We start from the raw sequence: 27,491 nt of genomic DNA, 5'->3' as shown, positions 1-27,491 counted from the left end.
TGCAGTAAGACCAGATGTGAGGTGTTCTGATAACTGTTCTACAGATGACAGTTTCTTTTCATGTCTTGAAAGTGAAAATGAAGAGCTTGATATGTGTGAAGTGAATGCATAATTTAGACTGGATATTTATACCCCCTTTTTACAATGAAAATATTACACATTTTAGTTCAATGTTGCCTTTTCAAGGGGAAAATATTTGTTTGTTGTTGTTGTTTGTCTTTTTCGGCTTTTCCCAGTTAGGGGTCGCCACAGCAGAACAAGATTTAAGTGATAGAAAGGAAATAGTGATAAAACCAGTGGACAAGGGGAATAAAACTGTTGTGATGAATGTATTATAATATCATAACATATGCATGGATCATTTAGAAGATCATAAAATTTATGAAGTGATTAAAAAAGAGGATTTTGATAAGGCAAAGATGAAATTTAGGGGGGGGGGAGTTGATGGAAAAAAGTGTATGTCTGTGTTATCTAACCAGAAAAGATGTTGAAAAAAAGTTCACAGTTAGAGGCTACTACGTTGTGCGAAATAATTGTATTTTTTTATGTTTCAGTCTAAACTTTGGATCTCTTCTTTTAGGTGGTGAACTTTAATTTTGCAGTCTTCCACTGGTAATTTTATCAGAGAAATTCCAGTACTATTAAATAACTTGACTATTTCACAAAATAATTTGTCTCCCAGTTTTACACAGTTCAGAAATTTATATACTCATAAACTGAACTGTACTTATTCAACGCGAAGCTGTCAGTATGGAAGAATTTGTAGGTAATTGCAATGTCCTACTTGAATGCCGTGAATCCTGGTGGCATATAAGACTGCAGGCAGATAAGTTTCCTGGTCTTAATGAAACAATAAACATTACATGTTTTCTGATGGCACAAAGACTTTAAATGCTAAATACTTTTGCTCCTAGTAGCCATGATTTTCCTATTTACAGAAATATGTTTTCATTTTAGAAAAATTATATTAGAAGTTTTGTTAGCAACACTATATAATTTCAGATAGAGAGTAACATTTCTGATTGGTTACAGAAGAAAAACAGGCTGGAAGGAAGCACTCAGGTTCACAGTTTCTTCAAGGTTTAATGGCACAAATAAGTAAATGAGCAAAACACCAATTAAACCTTGAAGAAACTGTGAAACTGAGTGCTTCCTTCCAGCCTGTTTTTCTTCTGTTACTTGTGGTTACTGTGGTTGGAATCCCCGTTTTTACTACTTTGATTTCTGATTGGTTAGTACTTGGTTATATTTCTTGAACATGTTTTAAAATACACTGTAAATTTAAGAACAAAAAAGAGGGAACAGACACAAGTATTTTATTGGTTAGGGATGATCATGTGATTCATTTGATACTTCTTTTAAACTTAGATTGTGTACTTGATTTTAACGCTGATATAATTCAATTGAAAACAAAAAGAACAAAAGCACTTAGTAGTTAAAATTTGTGTTTGGGATTCCTTCCATGCTTGCCTTTGTAGCATTGTTCAAAGTTCACTTGTTTTTTTTTTAATTCCACTCTGCTTTTTGTTGTTCTCATGCCCTATTTACAGTGGATATAAAAAGTTTACATACCCCTGTTAAAATGCCAGGTTTTTGTGATATAAAAATGAGACCACAATAAATCATTTCAAAACTTTTTCCACATTTAATGTGACCTATAACCTGTACAATTCAATTGAAAAACAAATCTGTTAGGAAAAAAAATATAAAAAATAAAACACATACAATAAGCTGGTTGCATAAGTGTGCCACCTTAAACTAATATTTTGTTGAAGCACTTTTTGATTTAATTACAAAATGCAGTCTTCTTGGGCAGGAGCCAATCAGCATGGCACATCTTGACTTGACAATATTTTCCAACTCTTCCTTGCAAAACCACTCCAAATCGTCAGATTGCGAGGGTATCTGTTGTGCACAGCCCTCTACAGGTCACCCCGCAGATTTTCTATTGGATTTAAGTCTGCGGTCTGGCTGGGCCATTCCAGAACTTTAATTTTGTTCTGGTAAAGCCATTCTTTTGTTGATTTAGATGTATGTTTGGGGTCATTGTCATGTTGAAAGGTGAATTTCCTCTTCATCTTCAGCTTTCTAGCAGATGCCTGAAGGTTTTGGGCCAAAAGTGACTGGTATTTGGAACTGTTCATAATTCCCTCCACCTTGACTACAGCCCCAGTTCCAGCTGAAGAAAAGCAACCCCAAAGCATGATACTGCCACCACCATGATTCACCGTGGGGATGGTGTTCTTCTGCTGATGCGAAGTGTTGTTTTTTTGTGCCAAACGTACCTTTTGGAATTGTGGCCAAAAAGTTCAACCTTGGTCTCATCAGACCATAATACATTTTCCCACATGCTTTTGGGGGACTTAATGTATTGTGTTGAAAATTTTAGCCGGGCTTGGATGTTTTTCTGAGTAAGAAAAGGCTTTTGTCTTGCAACCCTACCCCATAGCCCAGACATATGGAGAATATGGGAGATTGTTGTTATATGTAGTACACAACCAGTACTTGCCAGAAAATCTTGCAGCTCCTTCAGTGTTGCTGTAGGTCTCTTGGCAGTCTCCCTGACTAGTTTTAATCTTGTCTTTTCATCAATTTTGGAGGGACGTCCAGTTCTTTGCAACATCACCGTTGTCCCATATTTTCTCCACTTTTTGATGACTGTCTTCACTGTGTTCCATGGTATATCCAATGCTGTGGAAATTTGTTTGTACCCTTCTCCTGACTGATACCTTTCAACAATGAGAACCCTTTGATGTTTTGTAAGCTCTCTGCGAACCATGGCTTTTGCTGTAGCAGGCAACTGAGTAAATGTCAGGAAAATCCTACTAAGACAGCTGAACTTTATTTGGGGTTAATCAGAGTCTCTTTAATTGATGGCAGGTGTGTACCCAAGAAGACTGAATGCTGTAATTAAATCAAAAGGTGCTTCAACACAGTATTAGTTTAAGGGTATGCACACTTATGAAACCAGCTTATTATATGTTTTTTATTTTTTTTATATTTTTCCCCTAACAGATTTGTTTGTTTTTCAATTGAATTATGCAGGTTATAGGTCACATTAAAGGTGGGAAAAGTTTTGAAATTATTTATTGTGGACTCATTTTTTTATATCACAAAACCCTGGCATTTTAACAGGGGTGTGTAAACTTTTTATATCAACTGTATGTCACAAGCAAAATTTAGCTGTTGTTATCTAGTAGCTCTGATGCTGTTTGTTTTGTGGATGTGCAAAAGGTTCATCAAAACAGGGTCCAGAGATGTCCTGTATGCCAGGCAAAGACCACCTCTCAGAAGCCTGTATAATACCAAAGTAAAGAGACAGGGCTTTGAGGCAATCAGTGTAGGACATTGTGTTTACTCCCGGTATTCTTTTTGTAAGGAACCTTTGTGGATGTTCCAGTTGCTGCATGAGTCGGTACAGGTACATAGTGAATGGGGCATTATACTAAATGATGGGTCTGAGGAGGGCAGAGTACAGTGATATGATGATCTCTCTGGACCTAGATGCCATGCCCTTGCTTATAAGCTGAGCAACATAGACGGACCTCCTTACTACTTTGGACACATGCTGGCCAAAGGATAGGTTACTATCTACATGAATTCCCAGATCTCTGACTAGTGAATCAACTTTTAAGAGAGTTTCTTTGATGACATAGTTACTCATGGTGGTACACTTCCAAGAGGTATTATAATTCATTTATTGGTATTGAGTTTTAAGCCATGGCTTTCGCATCAAGCATTTGTCTGTATTAGACCTACCTAAAGGATCATCTTGAGGGGATTTAATGACTGCTCCCAGTCTGCAATCATCTACAAACCTTGTCAGCCAAAAGCGTTTTAAACTGGCTTTCACATCCGAGAAGTAGATGCTAAAGAGTAGTGGGCCCAGCACAGATCCCCGAAGGCACTCCACTGGTGACTGGCCTCTTTCTGAAGGTGGCCTCACTGACTCTAACCTCCTGGAGCCTATCAGTGAGCCAGCTAGCTATCCATACTTTTGTTGGCAATGAATGAGTGGGGTATTGTATCACATGCTTTAGCCAGATCTAGATAGGCAGTATGCACCATTTTTCCCTTACCCATTGCCTTAATGATCTTTTCAAAGAAGTCTACCAGATTCAGTAAGTATGACCTTCTTTTGACAAAGTCAAACTGGGGTGGATCTAGTGTGTGGAGGTTTCCTATGTTCTTATTGATAATTTCCATGATAATTCTTTCCATGGCTTTGCAAATAAGACTAGTCAGATTAATAGGTCTGTAGTTTCCAGGATCTGTTGAAGGTCCTCCCTTATGAAGGGGGATGACCATTGCAGTCCTCCATTGATGTGGCACAAAGCCGGTTTTAAGCCTATACTTAAATAATGTCTCCAGGTTTCCTGATAAGTTATATTTTAGACTATTTAGGGGGCATCCTGGGATGTTATCAGGGCCAACTTTGTTATAGCATTGTTCAAGTTTAAATTTTTGTGAAGCCTGGAGGTTAGTAAGTATGGCAGCACCATAAAGAAGAGTGGGGAGGGGATAAGTAGTTGCAAATGTAGTTTTAGTTGCATCTGTGTGAAAGTTTTTGGCTCTGTAAAGCATCCCTAGTTTTTTTTGAGTCTTTCTTAAGCAATTTTGTATATGCAGGTTAAATCTAAGATTATCTTCCATTATCACGCCTAATAGTTTGCTATGAGAAGTGACTTCAATGGTTGTTGTTTTTTCTTGACAGAGGGATTTTTGGAAAAAATGTAGTAATTTGGCCTTTTGTGGGTTGAATATGAGTTGCGAGTTATGAAGCCATGTTTCAGTGGCTGTTAAACCTTCCCGAGTAATTTTTTGGAGGTATACCATGTTGTTAGATGTGCAAATGAGAGTCAAATCATCTGTGTATTGTATTAGGGTGGCCTGTTGAGTAGGAAGTACAGATGGTGTTGGTGAAAATGTTAAAGAGGAGAGGACCAAGGATACAGCCTTGTAGTACACCAGTGGTGACCGGGAGATAAGGAGAGAGGATGGAGTGTCATTTTACTGATTGATACCTATTGGATTGGTAACTTTTGAACCACAGAAGGGTAGGCTGAGAGAGACCTAGTGAGGACATTTGAAGTAGAAGTTTGCTGTGACAGACTGTGTTGAAGGCTTTAGACAAGTCTAAAAATAAGGAAGAGACTAGTTTGCTACTATCTCTAGCTTTATTGACAGTATCTATATAGGTTAGAAAGGCAGTGCTAATACTATGGGAAAGATGGAAGCCATGTTGTGTAGTGGATAGGAGTTCTTCCTGCAGGAGATAGTCTAGTAATTGTTTTTGAATACATTTTTCAGGTATTTTGGTGAGGAGAGATACGATTGCTATAGGTCTAAAGTTATTAATGTCTGTTGAATTTCCTCCTTTGTGCAGACATATAATGGGTGGCTTTTTCCAGAGACAGGGAATTTGGAATTTCCAGACTGACCTATTTATAAGGATTGAGATAGGACAGGCAATGCTACTGGCTGCTGTTTTTAGATACTCACTTGGAAGGTCATCAGCTGAAGAAGCGCATGGTTTAAGTTTGTTTAAGAGTAGTTTTATATAGGATGTGGGCAAAGGTTTGAAGGTGAAAGTGGATGTGGAGATAATGTGGTTGTTGGGCTAGGTTGGGATTAGATGTTGAGGAATTATTGGTTAGAGATGCTATACTATCTATAAAATAAGAGTTAAACTGTATTTCAGTTTCGAGTGGTGAGTTATCGAAAGAGGGGAAAAGTTTTGGACGGGATGTAAGATTTCTTTAATGGATGTCCAAAATATTTTAGGGTTGTGTTTAGTATTATTCTGAAAGTTATTATAGTATAGTTTTTTGTCTTCTTTTATTTGCTTTTTAGTAAAATTGCAAAGGAATTTGGAGTTTTCAAGATATTGAGATGTTTATATTTTTGTCATTCTGTCCATACTTTTTCTCTATCCTGCATTAGCATTAATCCCTATGTCACACAATGGGTTGCTAACTGCCTTACTGATAGAACTCACACTGTAAAAGTAGCCGACTCCAAATCCAGCACCAGACAAGTGACAAGTGGAGTACCTCAGGGTTCAGTCCTGGGACCGCTCTTGTTTGGCATCTATGTCTCTGAAGTACAGGCCAACACTAAGGGACTCTGGCTAACAAAGTTTGCAGATGACTGCAAACTGGGAGCCATAATTGAATCCCCAAATGATGTGGATACTCTATAAAAGGGCCTTACAGAAACAGATGCTTGGTGCCAGAGCCATGGGCTCAAGCACAATGCCAAGAAATGTATAGTTATTCCCTTTGGGAAAAAAACATGCACCTGTGAATTACCATATAGGTGGCAGTACACTAAACACCGAAAGTGTGATAAGAGACTTAGGGACACAGGTGGACAGTGGTCTCACCTTCGATAACCACATCGCCACAACAGTCAGGAAATCCTTCTATGTGGCACACCTCATCACTAAGGGCTTTTCATCCAGAAAAAAGGAGGTCATTGTCCCACTGTACTCATCCCTCATTAGAACCATTATGGAATACAATGCCCCATTTGGTATGTACCTCTCAAGACATCTGCAACAACTGGAAAGGCCACAGAAATACCTCACTAAAAGAATCACAGGCCTAAAGCAGATGCCCTATGCTGACCACCTTAAAAAACTCTAGCTATACTCTGTCGCATATCGTCTACTCAGAGGCGATCTCTGCTTAACATACAAGGCCATGTCAAACCCAGAGTTGTTGCCCTCAGAGCCACACGCTCGTGGGATCTAAACCTTGTCATCACGATAAACAAAACATGCTGGAGGGATAGGTTCCTGACCCAGAGACTCCCCAGACTCTGGAATAGATTGCCCATACATGTCAAGCAAAGTGTCTCTTTGGCCCTCTTCAAAAGGAACCTTGACGATTGGATGGGAGAAAGAAACTTCACCCCGGGGATCATGTCAGTCGCCTTGCTAGACAGGGGTCCAGGGAAGTAAATAGTGTGGGAAGAAATAGCCAGGGAATTGTTATGGCTAGGCTTGTATAGGCCATAGGGCTGATAGCCTAGTACCAACCTATGAACCTATGAACCTATGAACCTACTCTTTTTGGATAGCCAAATTGCATTATTTGTTTTCCGTCTCTTCCTTCTAGGAGGCACAAGGCTATTTAGGATATTTAGAAAAGGTGTATTGAATTCAATTACAGCATTGTCAAAGGGGAGGATTTTTAGGAAGTTCCGGTTAATAGATGATAGTGTAGTAATGAACATTTCTGGGTTAAACTTGGAAAGGTTGTGTGTTCTTTTATAAATATGTTATTTAACTGGATGTGTGAGATGTCTTGGTCATGTAGATTGGGAGATGATCACTGAGAGAGTCTGACATTGCATCTGTGGTGGAGTATTTGCTAGAGTCTGATACTAGGATCCAGTCTAATACAGAATTTGATATCTTGCTATAACGTGTGGGGCTATTAATTAGTTGTGCGAAACTATATACGTTCATGCTCGATGTAGGGGAATTAGAGTTTATGGCCAACCAATTGACATTCACATTACCTAGAAAATTTTTTTCTTTGGAAATGTTATGGATATCCAATGTAGGATATCTTTTGGCATAGCTGTATTGTCACCAGGAGGGATATAAAGGAAGTAATACATATTTGTTTATAATTATTTATTTTGAGGAAAGCAATATGAATCTTTGTTGAACTGAATATTGGTGTTGGTTTGCTGTAAGGGGAAATGTGGTAGGTACTGGGAAATATTAAAACAAATACCACCACATTTCCTCTTTATACGGCCATTATGGATAATATTATAGCCAGGAGATATAACTTCGGAGGTGTTTATGCTGGATTTAAGCCAAGTTTCAGTTACAGCGAGAACATCAGGCTTATGTTGGGTAATCCAGGCATATAGTTCAGCAGTTTTATTTCTTATAGTTCTAACATTAATTGCAGTAAAAATTAGACCACCGGGGTGGGGGATTTGCTGTTGTTGGGTTACAGAAGTGTGTGGGAGACAATTATCTTTATGTTCATTGTGATACGCTAGGCCAGGAATAGGATGTATATCTCCTTCTAGAAGGATTTTAGTATATTGGGGAATTATGCACACTTGTTTTTAGACAGGATTCTTGCAAATAATTTTGTTTTGGTTTGAGATGAAATGCAATTAATCAGCCTTTATTTGGAATTAAGGTGAGGGGCAACATTAAATAAGTTTGGTGCAATGTATGAAGAGTGTAAAGAGGAAGTATGGATAGGTGGTTGAGACAGAATTGGGGAGACGTAAGATATTAGAGTCATGGTAGGATGAAAGATGGCATAGTAGGAGGACAAGAGCATAATTAAGTACAGGAATCTGCATTTTATAGATGTCAGGTGGTTGGGAAGTAGTAATGAAGGAGAAAACAAGAAGTTGCAGGACAGTAGGAGATTCACTGATGATGAATTCTGAAAGCTGGAAGAGGGTAGGTAACATGACAATTATTTTCTGTAAAAGAAGAGAGGTAGGTTGTCCTGGTATCTTCTAAGGAATGTAAGGCACAGAGGGACATTAAAGGCTAGAGTATAATAATGTAGTCAAAATAAGAAGAAATGAGGATTTATTTGGGAAAAGATAAAGATGCATTGCGGAAGATATAGATACTACTAGGGAGGGTTGTGATTATAAATAGGTATAATGCAAAGCAGTATGGGAGGGAGAAAGATAGTTGGGAATGGGGCTAAGAAGTAAATACAGATAGGGAAGTATAAACAAGAAAGATAAGTGTTTGTATAGAAGTAGTAAGGTAATTTGGGGAGGGTTTTGGAATAAATGTCACAAGTGAAATGTGTATGTAGGAAGTATAATATTAGAGGTAAGAGGAGGGTGGGTGGCTGGCCATTGAGGATAGGTGACCAAAGCCAAGCAGGCTTTCCACCCTCAGGTCACTTTACGCTGAGGCAATCAGTTTATAGCCAGAACAAGCAATTAACAAAGAGATGCAAGTAAGACAGGTTGCTGCCATTTCCTGAGACTAAATAACTGGCATATGCAATATAGTTTACTGGTCAAGCAAAAGGGGACACTGGCCATCTTAGTTAGAGGTCTTTAGAGTGCATGGACTATTTCACAGTGCCTTTCAATCACAGCAAGGTTTTTCATGATAAATATGATTACATTAAACACTGACAAAATTCTCAGTAAATTTGAAGATGTAAAGCCTTGTGGCAGAGCTCCTGCAATATTGAGGTCGGATGTAGTGACCGCAGGTGCTGGAATGAAAGAAAGAAAAAAAAAAACTCTACTAAGCTGTAAAATTACATTGAGACAAAGTTAGTACTTATTATACAAAAAAAAGTGATGGAAGAATGACCACAGTAAGTCAGAGCAAGAGAATGCAAGGGAAATATAAGAGTACAGTGATGGTAAGGAAGTTTAAGAATGTAAATTCAAAGTAGTTTTTACAGGAAGTATACTTATAGAAAACCACAGTAATGCAGTGAAAATACACAGCTGTGTCAATCAAATTATCGGAACATGGCACTACACTGATATGCACAATATAACACCATCACTATCAGCTGCGGTGGTGCAGCAGTGAGCGTTGTCGCCTCACAGCAAGAGGATCTCCGGTTCATTCTTGGCTGGAGCTCCTTCTGTGCGGAGTCTGCATGTCCTACCTGTGGTTGAATGAGTTTCAAAGACATGCAGGTAGGTGCATGTGTGTATGTGTGTGCCTTCTGTGGAGGTTGGGCACCAGACTGGCAAGTCGACACCATAAGAACACCACTGCCAATCAATTTGCAGACCGGTGATGACCCCTAACAACTCACATTACATACATATGTGTTAAGGGAAACCCGCTCGACATACATAAAGCTTATCCAATCTGAATAAAAGTGCTACAAATATAACACAATACCAAAGTCTTTTCACTGTTTTACACAGTCTTAGAACAAGTCAATATGTAAACACGATTGTTAGTTTATTATTTTATTAATCTTCTTATTCATTGCCCAGTCTGTAAGGAAATAGATATTTCATAAAGATTCAGGATTTAGAGTACCCAATTCAGTCAGCATGTGTTTGGGAAGTATTCAGAGTAAACTAATCGTGGTGCAGAGAAAATGCACAAAGTCCACAATGACAGTGAGGAGACATGAATTAACCCAAGACTCCAGTATGAGACAGAAACATTAATCTCTCAGAGAAGGTGCTGCTCTGTAGACAGTATATATTATATTAAGTGGCTACCCACAGTGGTAGACTCTTTGGTATCTTCTTCTTGGATGTCAAAGCCAGTTTCAAAGGCCTTTGGCTGACAAGGTTTGCAGATGATTGCAAACTGGGAGCAGTCATTGAATTCCCCCAAGATGAGAATATCCTTCGGAAAGGTCTAATACGGACAAATGCTTGGTGCCAAAGCCATGGCTTAAAGCTCAATACTGAGAAATCAATTATAGCACCTTTTAGGAGCAATAAACCAAACCACGAACTAAGTCCCAACAACCAAAAGGAAGAAAGCAGTAAGCACCGTGGTAGTCCAATGAACCTCTCCAAGCTGTAACTGTAGATAAATCCTTTATTGAACACGAACAACACAATAAGGTAAATGAAACACTAATAAATCAAGCGCTTTCGCCTGCATAGATGTCAGGCTTTTTCAAGATAAAACAGCAGGGTAACCAAGTTCATTTAAATAGAGGCTTTCAGTGCTGATTGTTTCAATTAAACAATTACATTGATTCAATTAAATTAAATTGAATTGAATTGGTGCCAAAGCCATGGTTTAAAGCTCAATACTGAGAAATCAATTATAGCACCTTTTAGGAGCAAACATTATAGGCAGAGAAGAAGTGATATTTCAATATGTATGGAAATGTTGAAAGATTTGCTTCTTAGATGGAAATATTAGATAAGGTTGTCTATGATAAATTTTGAAAAGGATGCATTTACCAAAACTACAGGGCTTAAAACGTGGATATGAACATGGATGAGAAGTGGGTCATTACACAGTGTTATGGATAACATCATACAAAAAAATAAAAATCTGTGTAGTGTGTGTGTGTGTGTGTGTGTGTGTGTGTGTGTGTGTGTGTGTGTGTGTGTGTGTGTGTGTGTGTGCGTGTGCGTGCGTGTGTGTGCGTGTGTGTGCGTGTGTGTGTGTCTGTGTGTGTGTGTCTGCGTGTGTGTGTGTGTGTGTGTGTGTGTGTGTGTGTGTGTGTTTAGGGAGTATTCCTTACTGTTGCCTTCTCATGATAAATTAGGTAATAACGTGACTAATGCTACTACTGAAAACAAAAATGAGGAAGTATGAACAGTAAACTTGTTAAGATGTTTCTATACAGAAGATAATGCTCAGGTGAGTGGAAGTCCTCTGGCAAGGGAGACTACCAGACAGCTTATAAGACTGAATGGATGTAATGTTGCTGCCACAGTCTTTGTAGATCTAAAATCAAAGCCTGCACAAATGCACTGAAAAACACAATTATAGTTCTATATAGAATGTATAAAGTTTTAACTGTTTATATACGTGTCAGTATTGATAACTTATGTATTAATTGGGTTGGGCCTTTCAGCTGCAACAGCAAGGATATGGGCAGATTAATGTAGCCCACCAACACATATATTTTGGGAGAAAAAAAAGATGATCTGGAGGAAGCCAACACACATATATAAGGAGCACATATAAACTCTACTGAGGCAGTGCTAGTGATTAGCTCCAGATACTGAAAATGTGGCGCAGACATCTTGCAAATGAGCCACTGTGCTGCTTATTAATTGAAATATAACAATAGATGGTGGCCATGCCTTGACAGAAACATATGAGTAATTTTCTGTTGAGACCTGGATAAGTGATATCCCATTTCAGGAAAAGTGCATGGCTTGCACCATGTTTTTGTGATGTTGAATTAGGTTATATTAAATGGGGTGCAACAACAGATTCAGCTTCCTGCATGAGGCAGTGTGGGAGTTTGCCTCATAATTCACCCAGGGCATAAGATTTGAAGATTTTTAAAGTCAAACTTTTTGTAAGGTTGCATTGTTTTCCTGAATGTTAATGCATTATACTATTTTCAATGGATAGTGCAATTATTCTTGTGAAATACTTGCTCTAATATGTATGACAGAGATCTGGAAGAAGCAGTGTTTTCCACTACCAGTTATGAGCAAGAAATTCAGTGTACTATCTGAAGGAGGGGACATGTAATGCCCATTTGCATTTCTGTTCTACATGTCTTCAACTTCTTTCACTACATGAACTGCATGGATACAACTTAAACTTAGTCAGAATTTTTTTACACTAACTATAGATTTAATAGATGTAATAGGAATTCTAAGACTAAATCAGAATAGAATGTAAAAGTAGTACTGTTAAACAAGAGTCTCTTACCTAGCAAGATTGTTAGTTTTTGGTTGATATTACTGTATATTTTATCTAGAGAGGCACTATCTCAACTTTTTTTGGTGGAACCCTGTAGTTCACATCACCTGAGGAAGTTATGTCCACTCACATTGTTTCCCTGCAAGACCACAAGCCCCCATATATATGGGTGCACATTCTGGCATGATGTTGTATGCAGCATAGTGTAGCATAGTATCATGACACCATCGAACCACATACACTGTGTGCACAAGCATGTTGCTCACGTGTTTTTCTACAGTCATATCAAGCATGACGAGCACCAGCTAGAATGAGTAGGACATGGCCTTCCAGCTGAGACTCAAACAGAGGTAATAAAATGCCCAAGTAGCATAACTACACCACTACAAGCCCTTTTTTAACACAGTATAAAACATGGGTGGCATTCTGTGTGAGAATGCTTATAGATGAAAATCTATGGAATACAGAGTGCTCTACCTACTTACTCTGTGGAATTGGATATAAATAATATAATGAAGTATAATGAATGAAATATAATGAAGAACACCTGACTTGTAATGCACCAATCAGCACCTTTGGTGGATGGTAGTGACTATCAGATAGACACCATGTGGTATGTTTAAGTGGGAAGAGAGCATAATGGAATGACACTGCAATGTCCATTGGTGGTTATGGGGCACACTAGGGGCATCAAGCACTAAGGGAAAGGCAGGACACAAAGGCTATAATGACACACTTAGATATGTAGTGGTAGGTATGACATTGCATTATAAGGGGTGGCTGTAAGAGGGTATGCATAGCAATACATGTGGCCAAGAGGCAGATGTAAGAAGACATGTAGGGAGGCCAAGACCATTGCAGCAGAGTGTACATGGTGAAGATTGTGCACATTAGTATTGGGGTCTACTGACCAGCTAAGAAATTAGAGCCAAGGGAGTCAATGGCTATAGGTAAATAAGTTCTCCATCCTTCCTTAGACATCCAGTGACTGACATTTGCAACTGACAGGTGTATAGGGCTTGCCATGAAGGGAACAGCTGGAAAATTTGACCACCCAGAACTCAGAGGTATTACTGCAGGTCTTTTACACAAAGGTATTACTGCAGACCCTCCTCACACATGGCATGTGCATCCTAGGCAAAAGTGCCAATGACAAGATGTATTGTAGGAAGATGTGCGAGGTAGTGTTGCAGGATGGTAATTTCTGTGGGTGGCCATAACAGCTGCGATGAAAGGCAGCCGATTTGATACTCCATGTAAAGGTCAAAGCATGGGACATATCCAGGGAGATGCCTACCATTCCAAACATAGAAATGATTTACAGGGGTAGAGGAGTTCTTAATTGTCTTATCTGGGTATCATACCTCTCAACCTCTTATTGCAAAATATCTGGACAAAGCCTGAAATAACGGGGGGACAAAGACTCAAAAATAGGGACAAATTTTAAATATTGCTCTTATAAACTTAGGAAGTTGCTATCATTGCAGGAGTTGTGTTAACATGGATTTCCAGAAAGATATGAAGTCCGAAACTGAAATGTATGTCATTATTTAGTGACTTCAGTCCTCAGGTCATCCTAGAAATTCTGCCAGAATTTTATGAGGAACAGACCAAAAATATGCAGCAAAATTCTGGACAATTGAGAAGTATGCTGGGGATGGAAAGGCTGACCTAATGTCCAGGGAGGGTGGTTTAGCTGTGGAAGCTCGGCGAGTAATGACCATCCAAGTGTCAGTAGTGGGTGCACTTAATTTCCTTGATGCTACATGTCCAAACTCAAAACTGTCTGACAAAAGCAACACAAAAATGACATCTTGAGTATACTAACCCTCAAACCACTTGTAGTCTGAGCTGTATAATTAGTAGGCAAAAGCTGCACAATTAAAAAGCATTTTTACACGCATGCTGTCACATCCCTCCTTCCTTTATTATTCTCATTTTATTTAGGTATTTGTTGACTGGGGTAGAGCATTGATCTCAAGCACTATTTTCAGGTTCATTGTAGGGTATGCAACCAATAGAGATAAACAGTGAACAAGATTATGCAGTTAACACACATAAGTTAGGTTTTAAATTTACAATAGGTACATGAAATTTATTACAGAAGCAATCTTTAGCAAATGTACAGTATTATAGTAAGTATTTAGTCTTGGGTGAGAGAGATTATAGTAGACGAGGTTCAATACTTTAATCAGAGCTGTGTGAACATTCAGGAGAAGAGAGGGCCTGCCTGAGACTTTTCTTCTTTAGCACCGCCTTGTTGAATTTATTCAGATGCATCTCTTACTGTCTTCATAACCAGAGGGATGGAGGGACTAAGGAAAGCAAGAACCAATAGGGTTTCACAGAACATTAGGACATCAGAGCATCTCTAAAGAGTTACATCCTTGTAGGGTTCATGTCACAGCTGGGAACACCAGCAGATAAAATTCCTCTCAAAACATGGAAAAATTAATTTGAAGTGGAATCTGAATGTCATGTTCACTTGAGCTACATCTACTGTGTACACATCTTTGTAGATGATTTCACACCTATACTCTTTTATGTAACCAGTTCTGAGTAACTTGGGGAAATGGAAATTTCTCTTGCAGTGACCAAACTTGAAAAGAGTGCTTTCATGCCCCATGAAGGTCATAAAAGTGTCCTTTACACTCCTTATATACTTATTTTTTCTTGATGGAGAAAAATACCTGAGAACTCTTCAAAGGGACACAATTTTTTATAGCTACATTAGTGTAAGTAAGACAAAGCAAATTCCACATTAGCAAAGATGAGAAACTATGCATTGGCAGAAAAATGCTTTATTTATAAAATTATTCATGATTCAGAATAAACTAAACATGTTGTATACCTGTACATATATGTATAACTGATGGAATTTATATAATTATGGGCACTATATTTCTTAGTTGTGCAGACACAAATGTAAATACACAGACATTCATGTAGCTTTCTCATTGTCTCAAATTAAGTAAACTAGGAAGCCATATGCAGATATTACCAAGGCCACCAAATCCTATGCATTTCAACCTAAAGCAATAGTTTAGCCTTTAAAACCTAGATAACTTTATGGCAGTGAAATTGCCAAAAACTGGGATCTCTGCTAAGCCAACAAGAAGAGCTAAACCCAAACATAAAACTACTGTTCAATCTCAGCCTTACTACAGGATATGTACCCAAAGAGTGGCGTACAGCAACAGTGGTCCCACTCCACAAAGGTGGTGCCTCAACGGACCCTGGAAACTATCGCCCCATAAGCCTGACTAGCTTGGTCTGCAAAGCTATGGAAAGGATCATCATGGACCTCATAAATAAAGATATTGGGGACCTACAGACACTGGATCCTACCCAGTTTGGCTTTGTTAAGGGCAGATCCTGCCTCTTAAACCTGGTTGACTTCTTTGAAACAGTCACCAAGGCCATTGACGAAGGGAAGGTGGTCCACACAGCCTATCTGGACCTCGCAAAAGCCTTCGGTACAATACCCCACTCGGGCATTATAGATAAGCTCACCAGCTTAAATATAAACCCCTATGTCACTAGATGGGTTGCAAACTGGATCAAGGACAGAACACACATGGTTAGAATTGCTGGAGCCATGTCAGACTCCAAACCAGTTACAAGTGGCGTCCCACAAGGCTCAGTCCTGGGACCTCTCTTGTTTGGTATATATTTCTCGGAGGTACAGGCCAACATGGAAGGACTGTGGCTGACCAAGTTCGCAGATGACTGCAAACTGGGCGCCATAATCGACTCTCCAGCTGACACAAGCATCCTCCAAAAGGGCCTCATAGAAACAGACAACTGGTGCCAGAGCCATGGCCTCAAGCTAAACGCCAAAAAGTGTATAGTCATCCCATTTGGAAAAAACAAAGTGCCCACAAATTACCACATAGGTGGTAATCCATTAAGTACAGAAGAAGTAATTAGGGACCTGGGGCCCCAAGTTGATAGCAATCTCTCATTTCACAACCACGTGGCCAAAGTGGTTAGAAAAACATTTTATATAGCCCACCTAATCATGAAGGGATTCACATCTAGATTAGGGGAGGTCATCGTGCCTCTTTACTCATCCCTCATCAGGCCCATACTCAAGTACAATGCCCCTTTTGGGATATACCTTACTAAACACCTGCAGCAACTGGAAAGACCCCAAAAGTACCTCACCAAGAGGATCAAAGGGCTCAAACAGATGCCATATGCTGCCCGGTTAAAGAAACTCCAGCTCTACTCAGTGGCATACCGCCTGCTCAGAGGCCAACATGGAAGGACTGTGGCTGACCAAGTTCGCAGATGACTGCAAACTGGGCGCCATAATCGACTCTCCAGCTGACACAAGCATCCTCCAAAAGGGCCTCATAGAAACAGACAACTGGTGCCAGAGCCATGGCCTCAAGCTAAACGCCAAAAAGTGTATAGTCATCCCCTTTGGAAAAAACAAAGTGCCCACAAATTACCACATAGGTGGTAATCCATTAAGTACAGAAGAAGTAATTAGGGACCTGGGGACCCAAGTTGATAGCAATCTCTCATTTGACAACCACGTGGCCAAAGTGGTTAGAAAAACATTTTATATAGCCCACCTAATCATGAAGGGATTCACATCTAGATTAGGGAGGTCATCGTGCCTCTTTACTCATCCCTCATCAGGCCCATAATCGAGTACAATGCCCCTTTTGGGATGTACCTTACTAAACACCTGCAGCAACTGGAAAGACCCCAAAAGTACCTCACCAAGAGGATCAAAGGGCTCAAACAGATGCCATATGCTGCCCGGTTAAAGAAACTCCAGCTCTACTCAGTGGCATACCGCCTGCTCAGAGGTGACCTGTGCCTGACGTATAAGGCCATGTCCAACCCGGAATTAAGGGACTTGCTGCACCTCAAAAAATCCAAATCCCATCGAGCTACACGCTCGAGAGACTTGAACCTCAGCACTGAAATAAATAGGACATGCTGGAGGGACAGATTCATAACCCAGAGGCTCCCTTCACTCTGGAATAAAATCCCAGTCCAGGTTAGGCAGAGTCCCTCATTGACTCTCTTCAAGAGGAATCTTGATGAGTGGATGGGAGATTGTAGGTTTACCCCGGGTATCACTTCTGTGTCACTGTTAGACAGAGGCACAGTATACTAACCTCGAAAAAGGGCATAGCAAAATTAATTTAAAATGGGTGGCGAAAGCCAAACATACTCTGGCTAGGCTTATAAATGCCCTAGGGCAGATAGCCTGGTATGAACCTATGAACCTATGAACAACAGAGGTGCATAGTTTGCATTGAGCCTTCTGCAAAACCTATTTTCTCGCAAAGCTTTTCCTGAGTACAGAATTACAAACTGTACCTAATTATTATCATGTCATGTCTTGTCTTGGTGTAATGATATTAAAGTACCTTGCATCAAAGATGTAATGCAAGTTTTTGTTTTTTTTAAAAAGGGTTTCACCAATGGCATACATTTGGCCAGAGGTCAGTTTGGAGATTATTTTGCATCTGAGACACAGGAGAGAAAATTCTGACAGCTAGCTAAACAAAGACATTAGTACTATGCTCAGTACAACTAGGCTGTATAGAGCTTCCAGAATTCATATAGTTCTGAAAAACCCAGTGCCACACAATGCATTTCTATTCACCTATCTTGGGTAAATTCATGATTTCTGCATGTTCTTCTTGACTAGAAGCTCATTAACATTTAGTCTTTTATTTAAAGAATTCAAATTTTTAACTTTTATTCTTTTATTTAAAGAATTATAACTTTTAATGTGCACATTTCATTAATCGGTATTCAAGAATTCATAGATTCTTACTAGGAGGGAGCCTTTCTAAGCCTAGCCAAGTTTTCCCAAAAGAATAATGATGTCCTGTATCCAAATAGGACACTGAAGATCAGGCATTTATAAGCTACCTCTGGCCATAATGGACATGGATGTATGGCACTGTGTAAATTTCCTATTCCCCTTCCACTGGTCTAGGTTGCACTTAAACAGTGAAATAAACAAAATCAGCTTCACATGGATGGGAGCCTGTTCCATGAGAGGGGCAGTCTCTGGGACACATATCCTTCTCTCCAGCATATTCCGGTTAACTCATAGATGAAATTCATGTCCCTAGTCCTTGTATTTCTGGTACTTATATGCAGGAGATTCATAAGTGTGGGGTTTGCAGATGCCTTGTAAGCCAGAGATAGGTCACCCCTTAGCATTTATATAGGGGACTGAGTAGAGGGAAAGGGCTGTATGAGTGGTCTGAGAAGGGAGGAGTACAGTGGGATAATGACTCCTTTGGACCTAGATGCCATGTCCTTAGTTATAAATTGTGCAACATAAAATTATTTTCTCACCACTGTGGCCATGTGGTGGCCGAAGGTAAGGTTACTTTCTACGTGTGTACACTGATCACTGGGTCAACCTTTAGGGGCATATTATCAACATGGTAATTTGCTGAGATGGTTGACTTCCCAGAGTACAATTATGCATTTCTTAGCATTGAGTTTAAGACCATGGATTTGGCACCATTTGTAGTCTGAAATAAGCCTTTTCGAAGAATACTAATGTCTGCGGGGGAGTCGATCATAACGCCCAGCTTGCAATCATCTGCAAACTAAGTCAGCCATAAACCTTCAACATTTGCTTCCATTTAAGAGAAATAGATTCCAAAAAGGAGCAGGGGGACTCTGCTAACAACTGGCCTCTTGGTGGAAGTGGCCTCACCTGTTTTGACCTGCTGGATGCTATCAGTGAGCCAATTGGCTATCCAGTGGGTGATAGAAAGATTTATACCTAAATTAGTGAGCTTGTCTATAATGCCTAAATAAGGTATTGTATCCCATTCACCCACATGTTCCTGAGAGCCAAACCATCATAAACTATTGACTGAGTAAGGTACAGTAACCAAAAGAACAAGCAGCCGCAAGAAATAAGATTAGGCTACAATGGCATCCACTTCTTGGTATAACCAAAGAGAAGACTAGAAGTTCCTAAGCCATGTTTATATTCTCTGTCCATTTTTATGGGTAATAAAAGTAAAAGGCAAACTACATTAAGCAGAAATAAAAAGAGAAAATTTGATTTTGCAGGATGACTTCCTCCACACTCCCCTATTTTAAAATGTGGCCAACATTTTTTTTATTAATATTTGTTTGTGATTGTTAAATACAACAAATCCATTTTTCTAACAGTGCAGATCTGATTGAACTACATATCACAATAGTCAAAACCACACTGCAGAATAAAAGTTTGAATATATGCCATTTTTCAGAGTTCTAGCTTCCTTTTCATAATTTATTGTAATAATCGAATACTCAAAGCATACCGTCATTCAGCTTTGTGCAGTCACTGCTCATAGACTAATGGACATCATTTTTTAATGATATTCCTTTTCATGCACTTCAAGCCAGTCACTAAATTCAAGTAAATGTTTCTTTATCTGAGCATGTGAAGAAATAAATTAACATGGAAAAAGAATTCCTAATAATTCTTTCTTCATTTTCAAGGTCATCTCAAGATGAATATGCCTGACATCTGAGAAACACGGAAGGAAGGCCTTTGTTCAGAGTACAAAATGTTCTGTTTTTTTATTAGCTACCTTCGGCCTTCATAGGTGGTATGCCTTCATAGTGACGCATATGTTCCTGTTACCAGCTTGCACCTTAAAACTTTTAAGTACAAGAGTTGTAAGGGTCAATGAACTTGCAAATTGTGAAACTTTAAAGAGTAAGAGACTGTAAGAGTTAATGAACTGCAAGCTGCTTCCACACATTAATTTTACTTCCTAAATGCAAATGTCAACGACCTATATGCAGTTACTTTTGAAGGCAAATACACTTGTGACAACTTTAAATTTCAAAGAACTAGCTGTCTGAATGTCACACAGGTGCAGTATTTTATTTATTTTTTTCTTTTTTAATCTTTTTTTTCATAAGCATATCAGTTGCTTATTTCACTACCAAGGCATACCTATAAAAGTATTAGGTGTCCCAGTACAGTATTTCACTTAAAAAAAAAAAAAAAAGAAATGTCTAGCTTGAAATCCAAAGGAAATAATATAGATCTTTACAACTGATCATTTTTCTCCAGCAAAATGTTTTTAACTTGTGCTGAGTCAAATTAACTATGAATTGTAGATGGTTCAGTGAGCTTCTAGATTGCATTACCATGTGCAGTGATGTCTCTTCTGTCCTGACAGCCACTTGTATATGTGTGTGATGGTTGCATGTTTGTTTATTTTAGTTTCAAAATTATTAAAATGCTTATTCACTAAGAATGCTTATACAAATAAGAACATGATAAAGCACTCACAGAGTTATATAAAAATAATGATAGCCATAAGGTGTATAGTAGAGGGCAGTCAACTCATTCAGGTAAGAAGTACTCACGATGCATAACATTTTACGTATAATGTAATAGCAGTTAGGGGCTAGTGCACTTCCAGAGCATGGATAAATATGCTGGTAACAATGTGTACCTATAATGAACCTTGCAGAGTTCTTTATCAGCTGCAGGGGATCAGGCTCAACATGCCGTAGGTAAAGGGTGGTGCAGTAGTCAGGGCAGAAAAAACTAGGGCATGAATGACTATCAACATATCCTTGTGAGGCATCACATGCTTAATCTGAGTGTTACTCATCAGACAGCAGCATAGAAGCTTGGCAGATAGACACCTGTTCCTTGCATGTTAGTCAGCCATCAAGGTTTACACCAAGTGTTTACACTTTAGATACAAACTCCAGACTCCTCAACATATGGGTTTGGATCCGATCCTCAAATCTGACTCAGCCGCTGTTCTAAAGCTCATGGAAGCCACAAACTCTTGCGCTCCGCCCTTACCCATAATGCTACAGTCCCCCTCCTTCTCCAGATCTTGTTTGCCTCCATTGGGAGCAGACGTGGTCTCTACAGCTCTCAAGCGAAGTTTATATTTCTGAAACAATATGTGTTTTTTCATTCTTATTTCTTTCTTTCTCTTTTCTAGCGGTTGTACTCCCTTTACTCTTTGTTTTTATCACTTGTCGGTTACCTTTTTCGTTACCGTTGTTGGTATAATTTCCTTTACTGCTTGTCGATATTTCTTTAATTACACAGAAACAAAATGCCAAAGGCACTAAAAAATACTTAAAATAGTCCAAGGCACCCAGAAGATGAACTCAGCCACTGATATAAGGATAATTCCAACTTTATTCAGCCAAAAAAATAAAAAACATAAACGCTCTCTTTATACAGTACGTTTTCGTTAAAACCTTCATCAGATGTGGACTGCATGTAACCAAAATCCTTTTATACCTCTAGTCCCCATCATTTCAATTAACTAAGACACAAATAAAGTTTAAAGATACAGTGAAAATTGAATATTCAAGCCTACTTATCTAAAATAACATACTGGTACAACACATTCACCTAAAACCTATTTACAAATGTTAAACTATGTTAAAAAATCATATACAGTTTCTTAAAACTTCAAAAACTATTTATAAATAGCTTAAATAGAGTAAAAAAATAAATAAATCCATTTCTATTAAAACTAGTATAAAATGCATGAATTGACACTAAAAAACTTGCATTTAAGGTCCCTCTAGTGATCTTTTTAAGTACTATATTTGTAAGACCTCAGTAACAGCAGTCTGTATTAGAACCCAGATCCTTGAAACATAAAAATGTATATAACACCATCTTGTTTGAAAGTTATGAATGTTTGCATAAAAAGTATTTATATTAAAAGGTACAAGAGAATTATAAAGATATTAAAAAAAAAACAGGTTCGACCATGTACTTATAACAAAATGTAACAAAAATGAATCATAACTTAGTGGATCTAATTTTTAATAACGGAACTATAGAGATATTTTTGTTCAGTCCTGGAGGCATATTGGCCTGTAACGTGACCTGCCACCATAGTTCCCTATATTCAGTCCTTTCTTCCCATGGACCACCCTGTATGTTTTTCTTTACCCTTTCTAATACAAAAAATAACTAGTAGGCTTTTTCACAAACCTGATTGTGTTTAAACAGAGCATTAGTTTCCTTTCTTGTTTGTACACTATAGCAGTGCTCATAGATATACCTCTTTAACTTTTTTCCATCTTTCCAACATAGAATGACTGGCATTCCTGGCACACTGCTAGATATATTAAACCACTAGTGTCACAATTGTGGTATTCTTTTCCATATAACCAAACATTCCTACTCTCTAGAAACTATTTTTCTTGGTTTAATATATAACTGCACTGTGTGCAATGCCCACATCTATACATACCTACCTTCTTTCTGTTAAATTGTTCTGGCTCACATTCTTTTTCCAGTAAATTCTTTAAGTTATATGAATTTTTGTAAACAATCTTTAACTTATTCTTAGGAATTTTGTCCAGGTCTGTAAATCCAATAAATCTAACCCATTCTTGTTCAATAACTTTCCTAATCATACCAGCACTCCCATTGTATTGTAAAACCAGTTCTTTTTCAAATGGTTCCACATTTACAGTCTGTACAGGACACCCTGTTTCTTCATCCAAACCCAAAATCGGTTTGAATCTGTCTAGCCTACCTTCACACACTTCTTTTTTAGCTTGTTCAGTCATCTCTTCTGGGTATGATCTGTCCTTAAACACATTTCTTTATCAAACTCCACATTGCTTGAAGTCATCCTACATGATCTTATAAGTTGACCTTTCACTACATTTTTCTTATAGTGCATAGGATGGGCACTGTTAAGGTGTAACTATGCGTTTGAAAATGTGCTTTTCCTATATATTTTAGACTTAAACTCGTTTTCCTTTCAGATTTCCAGATCCAAATACTGCAGGTTGTCATAAGATACCTTGTAGGTGAATTCTAAAAATGAGGTAGTACTATTCAAGTAAATAATAAAATCAGATATTTTCTCTCTGGGGGCAACCCACAAGATACAGATCTTATCCAAAAACCTTTTGTACATGATCCCGCAGTTCCTATATATTGAATTCAGGACCATTTTTTTCCCACATAGCTAAGACAAGGTTTGCATATGTAGGGGCACATGCTGCCCCCATTGCTACTCCCTTCGTTTGGTGATAAAATTCACCTTTAAAGTATATGAAATTATACTTTAGAATGAATTGCATCAACTGTAAACATACCAGACTCTCATTGTGTGTTAACTTGTTATCTTCACAAATGATTTCTTCCAGTAATTTCATGCCTTCTGCATGTGGAATACTGGCAAACAAGTAAACAACATCAATAGTTAAAAAAGACATTTCCTCATTGTACATGGTCTGCTTTAACCCTCGCAGAAAACCCCAGGAATCTCTAAGAATATTTTTTCTTTTTAACCGCAACCTTTTTAACTTAGTATCTACGTATTTTGCTAGTAGGAGGGTTTTTGAACCCTCTGCAGATACAATAGGTCTTAACGGGGGTTCCATACTATTGTTGTGAATCTTAGGGATTCCAAAAATGGAGGGTATCCTGGGTTTCTCCACTTTTAAAAAATTAATCTTCCAAAGCCATGTCAATTCTTCTATATGCTATGTTTATTTCGTTCTTGGACACACTTGTATATCTACTTGTATCCATCAAAATATCATTCATTTTGCTTTCATATATAAGTGTGTCCATTATAACTGTACCCCCTCCCTTGTCTGGTTTCATAAATCTCACCTTTCTGTTATTCCTAAGGTCAGACAAGATATTTTCGTTCTTCAAAATTCAGATTTGATTTATATTTGACCTTGACATAACCTTTTCGAATCTCTTTCTCTACCAGTTGCTCAAAATTCTTAATTTGAGGGTGTAGGGTGGGTTAAAAACACTCCTTTTCTTTAATTTAGTTTGTCCATTCTGGAAGTTAGCATTGTCTTGTGGGAAACATAAACCTAAGTTAATTTTTCTTGTAAACATTTTTACGTCTAGTACATTTTTTGTAACATCTCCTTTTTTAAAAGGTATGAACTTCAGTCCTTTGGATAACGGACTGAAATGCTCACCCTTCAACACGGTATCACTAAAACTGTATATACTATAACCATTTTTTGTAAACCTGAACTCATTATTTTCATCCTGTTTTATGAAGTCATCATCCTTTTCCAAGTCGGGGTGAGGGGTACCAACTATATTCAGTACCTCTCCCTCCCTCCCTCCCCCTTCTCCCTCCTCTCTAAAAAATTGTCTGGTAGTTTTGTTAGTATTGATTGTTCCCTTTACTTTTAATTCTCTCTGACTGTCTCAAAGCTGGGTAGTCAGAGAAATCATCTAAATCATTCACTTGTTCCCCTACATGCGCTCCCTCATCAGCATTTAAAACATATTGTTCGTCACTTCCATTTTCCTCCCAAAACTTGTTGTATGATTTGGGGTTAGGGTAGCTCAAATTATTTTTATAATCTTTAATATCTCTTTCCAGTTTTTTTTATCTTTCTATTAACCAACTCATCACATTTATCATCTATTTCTGACCTAATATTATAATATTTTTCCTTTTCTGATGGTATCGTGTGAACAAGGTCATTCTTAATAAATTCATTTAAAATTTCAATTTCTTTCTGTAGTTTTTCCTTAATGCTGTAATTTTCCTTAACCATTAATTTTAACATGTCAAGTCCACATCTATTAAACATTTCTATTAGTTCTTTGTGAAACATGCTGCCAGACAGAACATTGTTTGGATATTTACATATTCTTAAACCCTTAGGAACAATGCCTTCTAATATGCAATGCCTAAGGTAAGCATTTTCTGTGTCCAAAGTTTTGTATTTATGCATTAACTTAGAAAGTTTGGCCAGCTTACTTTTGTATGTGTCATTCATGGGAGCTGTTTCAACTGCATTGTCTTTAAAATTAATAGAATAGCTGACCTGTAACCAGTCCTTAATGTCAGTTTGGTTCATCACTGAAGCTGCAGGAGAAGTCTGTTTTTTTTTTGACCTGGTGGTGGGGTAGGAAGATCATTTTCATTCATTTCACCCTCACAGTCATTATTTCTCAAGGCTCCTGGTGTTAAATGGAAGTTTGTTTCCCCAGAACGAGCATCTCCATTGTCATTCCTTTTTCAGCTAACTCCATTACTGCAGTTTTCATGCCATTTAGAGCCTTTTGTACTCTGAACTTCCTGGTTCAGCCCCTCCTGGGCTCTGGAAACCACCTTGATCATTGATTGGTTGAGCGGAGTCAATAGGTCTATTAATTGAGATAACTGACCTATCAGCTTTCTGGCTTGTCCCAGTTCCTCCTTATTCCCTCTTTCCTCTTTATCCGAGCTAGAAGCAGTCTCCATAGCTGAAGAAACTTTGAAAACACAGAAACAAAACACCAAAGGCACCAAAAAATACTTGAAATAGTCCAAGGCACCCAGAAGATGAACTCAGCCACTGATATAAGGATATTGCAGCTGAAATCCCTCCAGGTGTAGCATCTCTAAGCCACTGAGGACCTGATCACTTTGGGTCCCCCCCCACTTGTGTGAGCAAGGCATCCTCTCACTCCAGCTAAAAGCAAAGAAACCTCTAACCAGCAATCATCCAAACATAGATTGCAGCCCCAGGTTTAACTCCAGGAACCTTGTTGTTGCCACTTGTGTAGTAGCCACTGAGGACCTGATTGCTTTGCCCCCCCCCCCACTTGTGTGAGCAAGGAATCCTCTCACTCCAGCTAAAAGCAAAGAAAACTCTAACCAGCAATCATCCAAAAATAGACTGCAGCCCCAGGTTTAACTCCAGGAACCTTGTTGTTGCCGCTTGTGTAGTGTAGGTGCCAGCTTTTGTAACTACTGTTATGCCTTGTTAAAATATGTTACAGTCAGCAAGAGTGCATACCCCAGGGGTAAAAGCTGCAAACCTTCTTCCTCTTAGCCTACCCCCACCCCTTTCATCCATTTCACTGTTGATAATTTGTTGTATGTTAAGGTATTTAGCCCCTCTCAATAGTCATAGCCTTCAGTCCCTCCTCCTCAATATTTGTTCTTTACTAAACACCAAACAGAGGTGCAAAGTCTCCAGCTGCTTTTATCTTTAGCTACACTGTGTGCAGCAAACAATGAGCAAAGGGGAATACAAATATAAAAGAGAATAAAATCTGCCACTGCAGACTAGTAAGCAGCATACAACTTCTTCCTGTGGTGTACTCCTACACATAGTTTTTCTTGGAGAAACCTTCCAGTCCTTGAACAAGGGTGCCTGTATGTTTACCTTATTTCCTTGGCTGTCCTTTGATAATTAGCTAGGTTTAGCAGAGTGCCTTGGATTCTCCCCTGCTACTTTAAATTCCAATTGATGGTTTCCCTCCCTTCCCCCACCCCCAAGTGATTGCTCAGGTACAACACACCAAAGGTTTTAAAAACCCTGGATGCCATATTTGCTCTAATTGCAGCTGAAAGCCCTCCAGGTGTAGCATCTCTAGTAAGTGTCCCTGGACTAGCTGATAGTTTTTTTTAGCTAAGTTCTATCTGGAAGGTGTATCTCCACTCCGTTCGCTTCACTCACTTCATTCACCTCCCATCCTCATTCCCACCCACCCTCCATATCATTACTTTTATACCTATCCATACAACCACACCCCCTCACTTCCACCCAAATCCCCCACCCCTCTACTTCCTGTTCTCATACTACCTCCATTCTTTGCTCCTCCCCACACTTACCTATTATCCACTATCAAAGACTACTATACCTTACTCCCACCCCTTCCTCTCATCCTCTGTTCTACAACACATAAAGTGACATGTCTCTTAGAACTCAAACTATACTCTTACCTTCTGTACTCCTTATACTCTATCGCCTCACCTCCTATCACTCACAGCTACCTACTCCCTATTTCCATCCCTCAAACACCACTCTTAACTCAAGTACTACACCACAACCCTCTGTACTAATTTGTCCCTCCATCCTTTCCTCCACCACTCCCATTCCTAAAATAAAAATATTTCCCCCCTCCCCTTTAAAACAAAACAAAAAAATCAAAGTCTACTTACTCAAATAAAAACCCCATTACAAACCTCTACTTCTATCTGGTGACATTCATCCTAACCCAGGCCCTACAGACACTACCCTGAACAATAACCCCCTGTATCTAAACCTGCCAACCCCTCCAACCCGCAAAAACAAGTACAATTCTGCTCTATCAACATCAGGAGCCTTGTAAACAAAGTTCAAGAACTCCATGCTTGGATAGCTAACTATACTCCTGACA

The sequence above is a fragment of the Protopterus annectens genome, chromosome 2.part2 (assembly GCF_019279795.1).
Source record: "Protopterus annectens isolate FY-2018-M chromosome 2.part2, PAN1.0, whole genome shotgun sequence".
NCBI lineage: Eukaryota > Metazoa > Chordata > Ceratodontiformes > Protopteridae > Protopterus > Protopterus annectens.
The sequence above is the reverse complement of the archived record's forward strand: the minus strand, read 5'-3'. Positions refer to the sequence as shown.